We start from the raw sequence: 17052 nt of genomic DNA on the forward strand, positions 1-17052 counted from the left end.
GTCATTCTGCTAGTGAAAGTGGTCTGTCCCTGTCCTCTGCATTTGAACAGTCATTCTGCTAGTGAAAGTGGTCTGTCCCTGTCCTCTGCATTTGAACAGTCCTTCTGCTAGTGAAAGTGGTCTGTCCCTGTCCTCTGCATTTGAAGAGTCATTCTGCTAGTGAAAGTGGTCTGTCCCTGTCCCCTGCATTTGAACAGTCCTTCTGCTAGTGAAAGTGGTCTGTCCCTGTCCTCTGCATTTGAAGAGTCATTCTGCTAGTGAAAGTGGTCTGTCCCTGTCCCCTGCATTTGAACAGTCATTCTGCTAGTGAAAGTGGTCTGTCCCTGTCCCATGCATTTGGAGAGTCATTCTGCTAGTGAAAGTGGTCTGTCCCTGTCCCCTGCATTTGAACAGTCATTCTGCTAGTGAAAGTGGTCTGTCCCTGTCCCCTGCATTTGAACAGTCATTCTGCTAGTGAAAGTGGTCTGTCCCTGTCCTCTGCATTTGAAGAGTCATTCTGCTAGTGAAAGTGGTCTGTCCCTGTCCCCTGCATTTGAAGAGTCATTCTGCTAGTGAAAGTGGTCTGTCCCTGTCCCCTGCATTTGAACAGTCATTCTGCTAGTGAAAGTGGTCTGTCCCTGTCCTCTGCATTTGAACAGTCATTCTGCTAGTGAAAGTGGTCTGTCCCTGTCCCCTGCATTTGAACAGTCATTCTGCTAGTGAAAGTGGTCTGTCCCTGTCCCCTGCATTTGAACAGTCATTCTGCTAGTGAAAGTGGTCTGTCCCTGTCCTCTGCATTTGAAGAGTCATTCTGCTAGTGAAAGTGGTCTGTCCCTGTCCCATGCATTTGGAGAGTCATTCTGCTAGTGAAAGTGGTCTGTCCCTGTCCCCTGCATTTGAACAGTCATTCTGCTAGTGAAAGTGGTCTGTCCCTGTCCCCTGCATTTGAACAGTCCTTCTGCTAGTGAAAGTGGTCTGTCCCTGTCCCCTGCATTTGAACAGTCATTCTGCTAGTGAAAGTGGTCTGTCCCTGTCCCATGCATTTGGAGAGTCATTCTGCTAGTGAAAGTGGTCTGTCCCTGTCCCCTGCATTTGAACAGTCATTCTGCTAGTGAAAGTGGTCTGTCCCTGTCCCCTGCATTTGAACAGTCATTCTGCTAGTGAAAGTGGTCTGTCCCTGTCCTCTGCATTTGAAGAGTCATTCTGCTAGTGAAAGTGGTCTGTCCCTGTCCCCTGCATTTGAAGAGTCATTCTGCTAGTGAAAGTGGTCTGTTCCTGTCCCCTGCATTTGAACAGTCATTCTGCTAGTGAAAGTGGTCTGTCCCTGTCCCCTGCATTTGAAGAGTCATTCTGCTAGTGAAAGTGGTCTGTCCCTGTCCCCTGCATTTGGAGAGTCATTCTGCTAGTGAAAGTGGTCTGTCCCTGTCCTCTGCATTTGAACAGTCATTCTGCTAGTGAAAGTGGTCTGTCCCTGTCCTCTGCATTTGAACAGTCCTTCTGCTAGTGAAAGTGGTCTGTCCCTGTCCTCTGCATTTGAAGAGTCATTCTGCTAGTGAAAGTGGTCTGTCCCTGTCCCCTGCATTTGAACAGTCCTTCTGCTAGTGAAAGTGGTCTGTCCCTGTCCTCTGCATTTGAAGAGTCATTCTGCTAGTGAAAGTGGTCTGTCCCTGTCCCTGCATTTGAACAGTCATTCTGCTAGTGAAAGTGGTCTGTCCCTGTCCCATGCATTTGGAGAGTCATTCTGCTAGTGAAAGTGGTCTGTCCCTGTCCCCTGCATTTGAACAGTCATTCTGCTAGTGAAAGTGGTCTGTCCCTGTCCCCTGCATTTGAACAGTCATTCTGCTAGTGAAAGTGGTCTGTCCCTGTCCTCTGCATTTGAAGAGTCATTCTGCTAGTGAAAGTGGTCTGTCCCTGTCCCCTGCATTTGAAGAGTCATTCTGCTAGTGAAAGTGGTCTGTCCCTGTCCCCTGCATTTGAACAGTCATTCTGCTAGTGAAAGTGGTCTGTCCCTGTCCTCTGCATTTGAACAGTCATTCTGCTAGTGAAAGTGGTCTGTCCCTGTCCCCTGCATTTGAACAGTCATTCTGCTAGTGAAAGTGGTCTGTCCCTGTCCTCTGCATTTGAAGAGTCATTCTGCTAGTGAAAGTGGTCTGTCCCTGTCCCCTGCATTTGAAGAGTCATTCTGCTAGTGAAAGTGGTCTGTCCCTGTCCTCTGCATTTGGAGAGTCATTCTGCTAGTGAAAGTGGTCTGTCCCTGTCCCCTGCATTTGAACAGTCATTCTGCTAGTGAAAGTGGTCTGTCCCTGTCCCCTGCATTTGAACAGTCCTTCTGCTAGTGAAAGTGGTCTGTCCCTGTCCCCTGCATTTGAACAGTCATTCTGCTAGTGAAAGTGGTCTTTTCCTGTCCCCTGCATTTGAACAGTCCTTCTGCTAGTGAAAGTGGTCTGTCCCTGTCCTCTGCATTTGAAGAGTCATTCTGCTAGTGAAAGTGGTCTGTCCCTGTCCCCTGCATTTGAACAGTCATTCTGCTAGTGAAAGTGGTCTGTCCCTGTCCCCTGCATTTGAACAGTCATTCTGCTAGTGAAAGTGGTCTGTCCCTGTCCCCTGCATTTGAAGAGTCATTCTGCTAGTGAAAGTGGTCTGTCCCTGTCCCCTGCATTTGGAGAGTCATTCTGCTAGTGAAAGTGGTCTGTCCCTGTCCCCTGCATTTGGAGAGTCATTCTGCTAGTGAAAGTGGTCTGTCCCTGTCCCCTGCATTTGGAGAGTCATTCTGCTAGTGAAAGTGGTCTGTCCCTGTCCCCTGCATTTGAACAGTCATTCTGCTAGTGAAAGTGGTCTGTCCCTGTCCTCTGCATTTGGAGAGTCATTCTGCTAGTGAAAGTGGTCTGTCCCTGTCCCCTGCATTTGAACAGTCATTCTGCTAGTGAAAGTGGTCTGTCCCTGTCCCCTGCATTTGGAGAGTCATTCTGCTAGTGAAAGTGGTCTGTCCCTGTCCTCTGCATTTGGAGAGTCATTCTGCTAGTGAAAGTGGTCTGTCCCTGTCCCCTGCATTTGGAGAGTCATTCTGCTAGTGAAAGGGGTCTGTCCCTGTCCCCTGCATTTGGAGAGTCATTCTGCTAGTGAAAGTGGTCTGTCCCTGTCCTCTGCATTTGGAGAGTCATTCTGCTAGTGAAAGTGGTCTGTCCCTGTCCCCTGCATTTGAACAGTCATTCTGCTAGTGAAAGTGGTCTGTTCCTGTCCCCTGCATTTGAACAGTCCTTCTGCTAGTGAAAGTGGTCTGTCCCTGTCCCCTGCATTTGAAGAGTCATTCTGCTAGTGAAAGTGGTCTGTCCCTGTCCCATGCATTTGGAGAGTCATTCTGCTAGTGAAAGTGGTCTGTCCCTGTCCCCTGCATTTGAAGAGTCATTCTGCTAGTGAAAGTGGTCTGTTCCTGTCCCCTGCATTTGAACAGTCCTTCTGCTAGTGAAAGTGGTCTGTCCCTGTCCTCTGCATTTGAAGAGTCATTCTGCTAGTGAAAGTGGTCTGTCCCTGTCCCCTGCATTTGAACAGTCATTCTGCTAGTGAAAGTGGTCTGTCCCTGTCCTCTGCATTTGAACAGTCCTTCTGCTAGTGAAAGTGGTCTGTCCCTGTCCCCTGCATTTGAACAGTCCTTCTGCTAGTGAAAGTGGTCTGTCCCTGTCCTCTGCATTTGAAGAGTCATTCTGCTAGTGAAAGTGGTCTGTCCCTGTCCCCTGCATTTGAACAGTCATTCTGCTTGTGAAAGTGGTCTGTCCCTGTCCCATGCATTTGGAGAGTCATTCTGCTAGTGAAAGTGGTCTGTCCCTGTCCCCTGCATTTGAACAGTCATTCTGCTAGTGAAAGTGGTCTGTCCCTGTCCCCTGCATTTGAACAGTCATTCTGCTAGTGAAAGTGGTCTGTCCCTGTCCTCTGCATTTGAAGAGTCATTCTGCTAGTGAAAGTGGTCTGTCCCTGTCCCCTGCATTTGAAGAGTCATTCTGCTAGTGAAAGTGGTCTGTCCCTGTCCCCTGCATTTGAACAGTCATTCTGCTAGTGAAAGTGGTCTGTCCCTGTCCTCTGCATTTGAACAGTCATTCTGCTAGTGAAAGTGGTCTGTCCCTGTCCCCTGCATTTGAACAGTCATTCTGCTAGTGAAAGTGGTCTGTCCCTGTCCTCTGCATTTGAAGAGTCATTCTGCTAGTGAAAGTGGTCTGTCCCTGTCCCCTGCATTTGAAGAGTCATTCTGCTAGTGAAAGTGGTCTGTCCCTGTCCCCTGCATTTGAACAGTCATTCTGCTAGTGAAAGTGGTCTGTCCCTGTCCTCTGCATTTGGAGAGTCATTCTGCTAGTGAAAGTGGTCTGTCCCTGTCCCCTGCATTTGAACAGTCATTCTGCTAGTGAAAGTGGTCTGTCCCTGTCCCCTGCATTTGAACAGTCATTCTGCTAGTGAAAGTGGTCTGTCCCTGTCCCCTGCATTTGAAGAGTCATTCTGCTAGTGAAAGTGGTCTGTCCCTGTCCCCTGCATTTGAACAGTCATTCTGCTAGTGAAAGTGGTCTGTCCCTGTCCCCTGCATTTGAACAGTCATTCTGCTAGTGAAAGTGGTCTGTCCCTGTCCCCTGCATTTGGAGAGTCATTCTGCTAGTGAAAGTGGTCTGTCCCTGTCCCCTGCATTTGAACAGTCATTCTGCTAGTGAAAGTGGTCTGTCCCTGTCCCCTGCATTTGAACAGTCATTCTGCTAGTGAAAGTGGTCTGTCCCTGTCCCCTGCATTTGAAGAGTCATTCTGCTAGTGAAAGTGGTCTGTCCCTGTCCCATGCATTTGAAGAGTCATTCTGCTAGTGAAAGTGGTCTGTCCCTGTCCCATGCATTTGAAGAGTCATTCTGCTAGTGAAAGTGGTCTGTCCCTGTCCCCTGCATTTGAACAGTCATATTATTCTGCTAGTGAAAGTGGTCTGTCCCTGTCCCCTGCATTTGAACAGTCATTCTGCTAGTGAAAGTGGTCTGTCCCTGTCCCCTGCATTTGAACAGTCATTCTGCTAGTGAAAGTGGTCTGTCCCTGTCCCCTGCATTTGAACAGTCATTCTGCTAGTGAAAGTGGTCTGTCCCTGTCCCCTGCATTTGAACAGTCATTCTGCTAGTGAAAGTGGTCTGTCCCTGTCCCCTGCATTTGGAGAGTCATTCTGCTAGTGAAAGTGGTCTGTCCCTGTCCCCTGCATTTGAACAGTCATTCTGCTAGTGAAAGTGGTCTGTCCCTGTCCCCTGCATTTGAACAGTCATTCTGCTAGTGAAAGTGGTCTGTCCCTGTCCCCTGCATTTGAAGAGTCATTCTGCTAGTGAAAGTGGTCTGTCCCTGTCCCATGCATTTGAAGAGTCATTCTGCTAGTGAAAGTGGTCTGTCCCTGTCCCATGCATTTGAAGAGTCATTCTGCTAGTGAAAGTGGTCTGTCCCTGTCCTCTGCATTTGAAGAGTCATTCTGCTAGTGAAAGTGGTCTGTCCCTGTCCCCTGCATTTGAAGAGTCATTCTGCTAGTGAAAGTGGTCTGTCCCTGTCCCCTGCATTTGTAGAGTCATTCTGCTAGTGAAAGTGGTCTGTCCCTGTCCCCTGCATTTGGAGAGTCATTCTGCTAGTGAAAGTGGTCTGTCCCTGTCCCTGCATTTGGAGAGTCATTCTGCTAGTGAAAGTGGTCTGTCCCTGTCCTCTGCATTTGTAGAGTCATTCTGCTAGTGAAAGTGGTCTGTCCCTGTCCTCTGCATTTGAAGAGTCATTCTGCTAGTGAAAGTGGTCTGTCCCTGTCCCCTGCATTTGAAGAGTCATTCTGCTAGTGAAAGTGGTCTGTCCCTGTCCCCTGCATTTGAACAGTCATTCTGCTAGTGAAAGTGGTCTGTCCCTGTCCTCTGCATTTGAAGAGTCATTCTGCTAGTGAAAGTGGTCTGTCCCTGTCCCCTGCATTTGAAGAGTCATTCTGCTAGTGAAAGTGGTCTGTCCCTGTCCCCTGCATTTGTAGAGTCATTCTGCTAGTGAAAGTGGTCTGTCCCTGTCCCCTGCATTTGAACAGTCATTCTGCTAGTGAAAGTGGTCTGTCCCTGTCCCCTGCATTTGGAGAGTCATTCTGCTAGTGAAAGTGGTCTGTCCCTGTCCCCTGCATTTGAACAGTCATTCTGCTAGTGAAAGTGGTCTGTCCCTGTCCCCTGCATTTGAACAGTCATTCTGCTAGTGAAAGTGGTCTGTCCCTGTCCTCTGCATTTGAAGAGTCATTCTGCTAGTGAAAGTGGTCTGTCCCTGTCCTCTGCATTTGAAGAGTCATTCTGCTAGTGAAAGTGGTCTGTCCCTGTCCCCTGCATTTGAAGAGTCATTCTGCTAGTGAAAGTGGTCTGTCCCTGTCCCCTGCATTTGTAGAGTCATTCTGCTAGTGAAAGTGGTCTGTCCCTGTCCCCTGCATTTGGAGAGTCATTCTGCTAGTGAAAGTGGTCTGTCCCTGTCCTCTGCATTTGAAGAGTCATTCTGCTAGTGAAAGTGGTCTGTCCCTGTCCCCTGCATTTGAAGAGTCATTCTGCTAGTGAAAGTGGTCTGTCCCTGTCCCCTGCATTTGAACAGTCATTCTGCTAGTGAAAGTGGTCTGTCCCTGTCCTCTGCATTTGAAGAGTCATTCTGCTAGTGAAAGTGGTCTGTCCCTGTCCCCTGCATTTGAACAGTCATTCTGCTAGTGAAAGTGGTCTGTCCCTGTCCTCTGCATTTGAAGAGTCATTCTGCTAGTGAAAGTGGTCTGTCCCTGTCCCCTGCATTTGAACAGTCATTCTGCTAGTGAAAGTGGTCTGTCCCTGTCCCCTGCATTTGAACAGTCATTCTGCTAGTGAAAGTGGTCTGTCCCTGTCCCCTGCATTTGAAGAGTCATTCTGCTAGTGAAAGTGGTCTGTCCCTGTCCCCTGCATTTGGAGAGTCATTCTGCTAGTGAAAGTGGTCTGTCCCTGTCCTCTGCATTTGAACAGTCATTCTGCTAGTGAAAGTGGTCTGTCCCTGTCCCCTGCATTTGAACAGTCATTCTGCTAGTGAAAGTGGTCTGTCCCTGTCCCCTGCATTTGAACAGTCATTCTGCTAGTGAAAGTGGTCTGTCCCTGTCCCCTGCATTTGAACAGTCATTCTGCTAGTGAAAGTGGTCTATCCCTGTCCCCTGCATTTGAACAGTCATTCTGCTAGTGAAAGTGGTCTGTCCCTGTCCCCTGCATTTGAACAGTCATTCTGCTAGTGAAAGTGGTCTGTCCCTGTCCCCTGCATTTGAACAGTCATTCTGCTAGTGAAAGTGGTCTGTCCCTGTCCCCTGCATTTGGAGAGTCATTCTGCTAGTGAAAGTGGTCTGTCCCTGTCCCCTGCATTTGAACAGTCATTCTGCTAGTGAAAGTGGTCTGTCCCTGTCCCCTGCATTTGAACAGTCATTCTGCTAGTGAAAGTGGTCTGTCCCTGTCCCCTGCATTTGAAGAGTCATTCTGCTAGTGAAAGTGGTCTGTCCCTGTCCCATGCATTTGAAGAGTCATTCTGCTAGTGAAAGTGGTCTGTCCCTGTCCCATGCATTTGAAGAGTCATTCTGCTAGTGAAAGTGGTCTGTCCCTGTCCTCTGCATTTGAAGAGTCATTCTGCTAGTGAAAGTGGTCTGTCCCTGTCCCCTGCATTTGAAGAGTCATTCTGCTAGTGAAAGTGGTCTGTCCCTGTCCCCTGCATTTGTAGAGTCATTCTGCTAGTGAAAGTGGTCTGTCCCTGTCCCCTGCATTTGGAGAGTCATTCTGCTAGTGAAAGTGGTCTGTCCCTGTCCCCTGCATTTGGAGAGTCATTCTGCTAGTGAAAGTGGTCTGTCCCTGTCCTCTGCATTTGTAGAGTCATTCTGCTAGTGAAAGTGGTCTGTCCCTGTCCTCTGCATTTGAAGAGTCATTCTGCTAGTGAAAGTGGTCTGTCCCTGTCCCCTGCATTTGAAGAGTCATTCTGCTAGTGAAAGTGGTCTGTCCCTGTCCCCTGCATTTGAACAGTCATTCTGCTAGTGAAAGTGGTCTGTCCCTGTCCTCTGCATTTGAAGAGTCATTCTGCTAGTGAAAGTGGTCTGTCCCTGTCCCCTGCATTTGAAGAGTCATTCTGCTAGTGAAAGTGGTCTGTCCCTGTCCCCTGCATTTGTAGAGTCATTCTGCTAGTGAAAGTGGTCTGTCCCTGTCCCCTGCATTTGAACAGTCATTCTGCTAGTGAAAGTGGTCTGTCCCTGTCCCCTGCATTTGGAGAGTCATTCTGCTAGTGAAAGTGGTCTGTCCCTGTCCCCTGCATTTGAGCAGTCATTCTGCTAGTGAAAGTGGTCTGTCCCTGTCCCCTGCATTTGAACAGTCATTCTGCTAGTGAAAGTGGTCTGTCCCTGTCCTCTGCATTTGAAGAGTCATTCTGCTAGTGAAAGTGGTCTGTCCCTGTCCTCTGCATTTGAAGAGTCATTCTGCTAGTGAAAGTGGTCTGTCCCTGTCCCCTGCATTTGAAGAGTCATTCTGCTAGTGAAAGTGGTCTGTCCCTGTCCCCTGCATTTGTAGAGTCATTCTGCTAGTGAAAGTGGTCTGTCCCTGTCCCCTGCATTTGGAGAGTCATTCTGCTAGTGAAAGTGGTCTGTCCCTGTCCTCTGCATTTGAAGAGTCATTCTGCTAGTGAAAGTGGTCTGTCCCTGTCCCCTGCATTTGAACAGTCATTCTGCTAGTGAAAGTGGTCTGTCCCTGTCCTCTGCATTTGGAGAGTCATTCTGCTAGTGAAAGTGGTCTGTCCCTGTCCTCTGCATTTGGAGAGTCATTCTGCTAGTGAAAGTGGTCTGTTCCTGTCCCCTGCATTTGGACAGTCATTCTGCTAGTGAAAGTGGTCTGTCCCTGTCCCCTGCATTTGAAGAGTCATTCTGCTAGTGAAAGTGGTCTGTCCCTGTCCCCTGCATTTGAACAGTCATTCTGCTAGTGAAAGTGGTCTGTCCCTGTCCCCTGCATTTGAAGAGTCATTCTGCTAGTGAAAGTGGTCTGTCCCTGTCCCCTGCATTTGAACAGTCATTCTGCTAGTGAAAGTGGTCTGTCCCTGTCCCCTGCATTTGAAGAGTCATTCTGCTAGTGAAAGTGGTCTGTCCCTGTCCTCTGCATTTGAAGAGTCATTCTGCTAGTGAAAGTGGTCTGTCCCTGTCCCCTGCATTTGAACAGTCATTCTGCTAGTGAAAGTGGTCTGTCCCTGTCCCCTGCATTTGAACAGTCATTCTGCTAGTGAAAGTGGTCTGTCCCTGTCCCCTGCATTTGAAGAGTCATTCTGCTAGTGAAAGTGGTCTGTCCCTGTCCCCTGCATTTGGAGAGTCATTCTGCTAGTGAAAGTGGTCTGTCCCTGTCCTCTGCATTTGAACAGTCATTCTGCTAGTGAAAGTGGTCTGTCCCTGTCCCCTGCATTTGAACAGTCATTCTGCTAGTGAAAGTGGTCTGTCCCTGTCCCCTGCATTTGAACAGTCATTCTGCTAGTGAAAGTGGTCTGTCCCTGTCCCCTGCATTTGAAGAGTCATTCTGCTAGTGAAAGTGGTCTGTCCCTGTCCTCTGCATTTGAAGAGTCATTCTGCTAGTGAAAGTGGTCTGTCCCTGTCCCCTGCATTTGAACAGTCATTCTGCTAGTGAAAGTGGTCTGTCCCTGTCCCCTGCATTTGAACAGTCATTCTGCTAGTGAAAGTGGTCTGTCCCTGTCCCCTGCATTTGAAGAGTCATTCTGCTAGTGAAAGTGGTCTGTCCCTGTCCTCTGCATTTGAAGAGTCATTCTGCTAGTGAAAGTGGTCTGTCCCTGTCCCCTGCATTTGAACAGTCATTCTGCTAGTGAAAGTGGTCTGTCCCTGTCCCCTGCATTTGAAGAGTCATTCTGCTAGTGAAAGTGGTCTGTCCCTGTCCCCTGCATTTGAACAGTCATTCTGCTAGTGAAAGTGGTCTGTCCCTGTCCCCTGCATTTGGAGAGTCATTCTGCTAGTGAAAGTGGTCTGTCCCTGTCCCCTGCATTTGAACAGTCATTCTGCTAGTGAAAGTGGTCTGTCCCTGTCCCCTGCATTTGAAGAGTCATTCTGCTAGTGAAAGTGGTCTGTCCCTGTCCCCTGCATTTGAACAGTCATTCTGCTAGTGAAAGTGGTCTGTCCCTGTCCCCTGCATTTGAACAGTCATTCTGCTAGTGAAAGTGGTCTGTCCCTGTCCCCTGCATTTGAAGAGTCATTCTGCTAGTGAAAGTGGTCTGTCCCTGTCCCCTGCATTTGAACAGTCATTCTGCTAGTGAAAGTGGTCTGTCCCTGTCCCCTGCATTTGAAGAGTCATTCTGCTAGTGAAAGTGGTCTGTCCCTGTCCCCTGCATTTGAACAGTCATTCTGCTAGTGAAAGTGGTCTGTCCCTGTCCCCTGCATTTGAAGAGTCATTCTGCTAGTGAAAGTGGTCTGTCCCTGTCCCCTGCATTTGAACAGTCATTCTGCTAGTGAAAGTGGTCTGTCCCTGTCCCCTGCATTTGAACAGTCATTCTGCTAGTGAAAGTGGTCTGTCCCTGTCCCCTGCATTTGTAGAGTCATTCTGCTAGTGAAAGTGGTCTGTCCCTGTCCCCTGCATTTGAAGAGTCATTCTGCTAGTGAAAGTGGTCTGTCCCTGTCCTCTGCATTTGAAGAGTCATTCTGCTAGCGAAAGTGGTCTGTCCCTGTCCCCTGCATTTGAACAGTCCTTCTGCTAGTGAAAGTGGTCTGTCCCTGTCCTCTGCATTTGAAGAGTCATTCTGCTAGTGAAAGTGGTCTGTCCCTGTCCCCTGCATTTGAACAGTCCTTCTGCTCGTGAAAGTGGTCTGTCCCTGTCCCCTGCATTTGGAGAGTCATTCTGCTAGTGAAAGTGGTCTGTCCCTGTCCTCTGCATTTGTAGAGTCATTCTGCTCGTGAAAGTGGTCTGTCCCTGTCCTCTGCATTTGTAGAGTCATTCTGCTAGTGAAAGTGGTCTGTCCCTGTCCCCTGCATTTGTAGAGTCATTCTGCTAGTGAATGTGGTCTGTCCCTGTCCCCTGCATTTGTAGAGTCATTCTGCTAGTGAAAGTGGTCTGTCCCTGTCCTCTGCATTTGAAGAGTCATTCTGCTAGTGAAAGTGGTCTGTCCCTGTCCCCTGCATTTGAAGAGTCATTCTGCTAGTGAAAGTGGTCTGTCCCTGTCCCCTGCATTTGAAGAGTCATTCTGCTAGTGAAAGTGGTCTGTCCCTGTCCCCTGCATTTGAAGAGTCCTTCTGCTAGTGAAAGTGGTCTGTCCCTGTCCCCTGCATTTGAAGAGTCCTTCTGCTAGTGAAAGTGGTCTGTCCCTGTCCCCTGCATTTGAAGAGTCCTTCTGCTAGTGAAAGTGGTCTGTCCCTGTCCCCTGCATTTGAAGAGTCATTCTGCTAGTGAAAGTGGTCTGTCCCTGTCCTCTGCATTTGAAGAGTCATTCTGATAGTGAAAGTGGTCTGTCCCTGTCCCCTGCATTTGAAGAGTCATTCTGCTAGTGAAAGTGGTCTGTCCCTGTCCCCTGCATTTGTAGAGTCATTCTGCTAGTGAAAGTGGTCTGTCCCTGTCCCCTGCATTTGAAGAGTCATTCTGCTAGTGAAAGTGGTCTGTCCCTGTCCCCTGCATTTGTAGAGTCATTCTGCTAGTGAAAGTGGTCTGTCCCTGTCCCCTGCATTTGTAGAGTCATTCTGCTAGTGAAAGTGGTCTGTCCCTGTCCCCTGCATTTGAAGAGTCATTCTGCTAGTGAAAGTGGTCTGTCCCTGTCCTCTGCATTTGAAGAGTCATTCTGCTAGCGAAAGTGGTCTGTCCCTGTCCCCTGCATTTGAACAGTCCTTCTGCTAGTGAAAGTGGTCTGTCCCTGTCCTCTGCATTTGAAGAGTCATTCTGCTAGCGAAAGTGGTCTGTCCCTGTCCCCTGCATTTGAACAGTCCTTCTGCTCGTGAAAGTGGTCTGTCCCTGTCCCCTGCATTTGGAGAGTCATTCTGCTAGTGAAAGTGGTCTGTCCCTGTCCTCTGCATTTGTAGAGTCATTCTGCTCGTGAAAGTGGTCTGTCCCTGTCCTCTGCATTTGTAGAGTCATTCTGCTAGTGAAAGTGGTCTGTCCCTGTCCCCTGCATTTGTAGAGTCATTCTGCTAGTGAATGTGGTCTGTCCCTGTCCCCTGCATTTGTAGAGTCATTCTGCTAGTGAAAGTGGTCTGTCCCTGTCCCCTGCATTTGGAGAGTCATTCTGCTAGTGAAAGTGGTCTGTCCCTGTCCCCTGCATTTGGAGAGTCATTCTGCTAGTGAAAGTGGTCTGTCCCTGTCCTCTGCATTTGTAGAGTCATTCTGCTCGTGAAAGTGGTCTGTCCCTGTCCTCTGCATTTGTAGAGTCATTCTGCTAGTGAAAGTGGTCTGTCCCTGTCCCCTGCATTTGTAGAGTCATTCTGCTAGTGAATGTGGTCTGTCCCTGTCCCCTGCATTTGTAGAGTCATTCTGCTAGTGAAAGTGGTCTGTCCCTGTCCTCTGCATTTGAAGAGTCATTCTGCTAGTGAAAGTGGTCTGTCCCTGTCCCCTGCATTTGAAGAGTCATTCTGCTAGTGAAAGTGGTCTGTCCCTGTCCCCTGCATTTGAAGAGTCATTCTGCTAGTGAAAGTGGTCTGTCCCTGTCCCCTGCATTTGAAGAGTCCTTCTGCTAGTGAAAGTGGTCTGTCCCTGTCCCCTGCATTTGAAGAGTCCTTCTGCTAGTGAAAGTGGTCTGTCCCTGTCCCCTGCATTTGAAGAGTCCTTCTGCTAGTGAAAGTGGTCTGTCCCTGTCCCCTGCATTTGAAGAGTCATTCTGCTAGTGAAAGTGGTCTGTCCCTGTCCTCTGCATTTGAAGAGTCATTCTGATAGTGAAAGTGGTCTGTCCCTGTCCCCTGCATTTGAAGAGTCATTCTGCTAGTGAAAGTGGTCTGTCCCTGTCCCCTGCATTTGTAGAGTCATTCTGCTAGTGAAAGTGGTCTGTCCCTGTCCCCTGCATTTGAAGAGTCATTCTGCTAGTGAAAGTGGTCTGTCCCTGTCCCCTGCATTTGTAGAGTCATTCTGCTAGTGAAAGTGGTCTGTCCCTGTCCCCTGCATTTGAAGAGTCATTCTGCTCGTGAAAGTGGTCTGTCCCTGTCCCCTGCATTTGAAGAGTCCTTCTGCTAGTGAAAGTGGTCAGTCCCTGTCCCCTGCATTTGAAGAGTCATTCTGCTAGTGAAAGTGGTCTGTCCCTGTCCCCTGCATTTGAAGAGTCATTCTGCTAGTGAAAGTGGTCTGTCCCTGTCCCCTGCATTTGAAGAGTCCTTCTGCTAGTGAAAGTGGTCTGTCCCTGTCCCCTGCATTTGGAGAGTCATTCTGCTAGTGAAAGTGGTCAGTCCCTGTCCCCTGCATTTGAAGAGTCATTCTGCTAGTGAAAGTGGTCTGTCCCTGTCCTCTGCATTTGGAGAGTCATTCTGCTAGTGAAAGTGGTCTGTCCCTGTCCCCTGCATTTGAAGAGTCATTCTGCTAGTGAAAGTGGTCAGTCCCTGTCCCCTGCATTTGAAGAGTCATTCTGCTAGTGAAAGTGGTCAGTCCCTGTCCTCTGCATTTGGAGAGTCATTCTGCTAGTGAAAGTGGTCTGTCCCTGTCCCCTGCATTTGAAGAGTCATTCTGCTAGTGAAAGTGGTCTGTCCCTGTCCCCTGCATTTGGAGAGTCATTCTGCTCGTGAAAGTGGTCTATCCCTGTCTGTGTTCCTACTCTTTCTGTGTACATCTACCACACCCATCCCTAGCCATTGTCATTGAGATTTGTAATTACAGAGCAGGCCTGTGCTGTTAAAAATACAGGGACAGAGCCATACCATGTGTGTCACAGGGCCATGGAGATCAATAGATAGGCCTGCTCTTTACAGGGCAGGGAAAGCCAGGCGTCCTGCACTTTACTGTGTGTGCATACATGTATGTGTTTGTGAAAGTGTGTATTTAAGAATGAGAGAAAAAGGTAAAATCAGGTCATATTCAGTGAACTTTCTTGCATATCTGCAAATGCACACACACACACACACACACACACACACACACACACACACACACACACACACACACACACACACACACACACACACACACACACACACACACACACACACACACACACACACACACACACACACACACACACACACACACACACACACACACACACACACACACACAGAGGACAGGAACTATAGCATAACAACGTCAAGCCAGATGTTTTTCCTCCCATGTCTTTAAGACCATCACGTTTACATTAGCTCATTAAACTTCCTTTAGCCTCCACTTAACCAATCATCTGCAACTATCAACTTTACTTACTGGCCATTTCAGCTGCTTTTACTTACTTATCTAGTGACAGGGAAAAAATATATCAATCTGTTAATGGCCAAAAATAGTTTATTGCAAGACAAATGAACAGTGGGGACTGTTCATCAAGAAGAACATTGAGCTATTTGAATGGGTAAAGAACCACATTCATTGCCTTTTCCTACTGCAAAGAAGCGTTGGCGATTATTTTCTCTCCCTGTCCCCAAATGATCTTAAAGGTCCTAAGTACAAAGAGCGTACACAGCCACTGTGGGTGTGTGTGTGACTTTCACCTGCTGTCTGTGTTACTACGCTGTGGAGCAGGAGAGTCACAGACTTCACCTAGGGGGGAACATTCTGCCGCTAACTCTGAGCTGCTTCTGGTCTGACCTCAAATGAAGCAGCAGAGGGCCAAAGTAAACCAGGATATAAGCAGTATCTGGGATGCCTGAGGCCCAAAGTAAACCAGGATATAAGCAGTGTCTGGGATGCCTGAGGCCCAAAGTAAACCAGGATATAAGCAGTGTCTGGGATGCCTGAGGCCCAAAGTAAACCAGGATATAAGCAGTATCTGGGATGCCTGAGGCCCAAAGTAAACCAGGATATAAGCAGTGTCTGGGATGCCTGAGGCCCAAAGTAAACCAGGAAATCAGCAGTGTCTGGGATGCCTGAGGCCCAAAGTAAACCAGGATATAAGCAGTGTCTGGGATGCCTGAGGCCCAAAGTAAACCAGGATATAAGCAGTGTCTGGGATGCCTGAGGCCCAAAGTAAACCAGGAAATCAGCAGTGTCTGGGATGCCTGAGGCCCAAAGTAAACCAGGATATAAGCAGTGTCTGGGATGCCTGAGGCCCAAAGTAAACCAGGAAATCAGCAGTGTCTGGGATGCCTGAGGCCCAAAGTAAACCAGGAAATCAGCAGTGTCTGGGATGCCTGAGGCCCAAAGTAAACCAGGAAATCAGCAGTGTCTGGGATGCCTGAGGCCCAAAGTAAACCAGGATATAAGCAGTGTCTGGGATGCCTGAGGCCCAAAGTAAACCAGGAAATCAGCAGTGTCTGGGATGCCTGAGGCCCAAAGTAAACCAGGAAATCAGCAGTGTCTGGGATGCCTGAGGCCCAAAGTAAACCAGGATATAAGCAGTGTCTGGGATGCCTGAGGCCCAAAGTAAACCAGGATATAAGCAGTGTCTGGGATGCCTGAGGCCCAAAGTAAACCAGGATATAAGCAGTGTCTGGGATGCCTGAGGCCCAAAGTAAACCAGGAAATCAGCAGTGTCTGGGATGCCTGAGGCCCAAAGTAAACCAGGAAATCAGCAGTGTCTGGGATGCCTGAGGCCCAAAGTAAACCAGGATATAAGCAGTGTCTGGGATGCCTGAGGCCCAAAGTAAACCAGGATATAAGCAGTGTCTGGGATGCCTGAGGCCCAAAGTAAACCAGGATATAAGCAGTGTCTGGGATGCCTGAGGCCCAAAGTAAACCAGGATATAAGCAGTGTCTGGGATGCCTGAGGCCCAAAGTAAACCAGGAAATCAGCAGTGTCTGGGATGCCTGAGGCCCAAAGTAAACCAGGATATAAGCAGTGTCTGGGATGCCTGAGGCCCAAAGTAAACCAGGATATAAGCAGTGTCTGGGATGCCTGAGGCCCAAAGTAAACCAGGAAATCAGCAGTGTCTGGGATGCCTGAGGCCCAAAGTAAACCAGGATATAAGCAGTGTCTGGGATGCCTGAGGCCCAAAGTAAACCAGGATATAAGCAGTGTCTGGGATGCCTGAGGCCCAAAGTAAACCAGGATATAAGCAGTGTCTGGGATGCCTGAGGCCCAAAGTAAACCAGGATATAAGCAGTGTCTGGGATGCCTGAGGCCCAGAGTAAACCAGGAAATCAGCAGTGTCTGGGATGCCTGGCAACACGCGTAAACGTCCGGCGCTCTCCTCACTGTCTAAAGGCCCAATGACTAATCGCCTGATATTGCTCTATGATCTAAACCTGCATCCCTTCTCAACCAGCCAAACAGTCTAGCATTGTGTTGCTGTTCTTTGGGGCTTTTTTAATGATTTACTCATTGGCAATGTGTGTCCAGTGTTGAATCCTCTTCCTCCTAAGAGCCACAGTGTTCCTCAGAACAAGACCTCACTGTTACAGTAGCATGGTTAGATGCATTTCTGCTCTGCATGTACGTTTTGTGTGTGATACACCTGGTGTGATATTATTCCAGTCAGATCCACTCAGTAGGCACTACCTTATGGTATGCACTGAGGCAAGCCTTGTCTATAAAAGCATATTGATTTATATCATAGCTATAGGAGATTCATATCTATTGACCATGACAGTGCACTGAGTGAGTTAAACAGTTGAATTGATGTTGTTTTCAAATACATCTGGACTACTTTATAATGTGATTAAGGACATTAGTTCTAGGATCCCTGCAGACTGTACACTGTATTTGTGCCTTGTGTGGCAGTACTGTGAAGCAAAACTGTGGCAATACTGCTCTCTCCTGGCAACAGCTGGAAAATGTTAACCTTTTTTTTACTAAATCGCTCACCTCCCATCCTGCTCTGTTGGTTTAGTAAAGCAAATATCCCAGCTGATTTATGTCACTTTTCTTTTCTCTGTTCTACAAATAGTTATGTGTAATTTTATACCTGGATGGTTGGTGATTGATTGAATAGGTTGTTTTTAATGATTCACTATTTTATATTTATTTTCTTTATTCAGGTGGAAGCATTTTATTCTTCTTGATACA

The sequence above is a fragment of the Oncorhynchus keta genome, chromosome 17, assembly GCF_023373465.1.
Source record: "Oncorhynchus keta strain PuntledgeMale-10-30-2019 chromosome 17, Oket_V2, whole genome shotgun sequence".
NCBI lineage: Eukaryota > Metazoa > Chordata > Actinopteri > Salmoniformes > Salmonidae > Oncorhynchus > Oncorhynchus keta.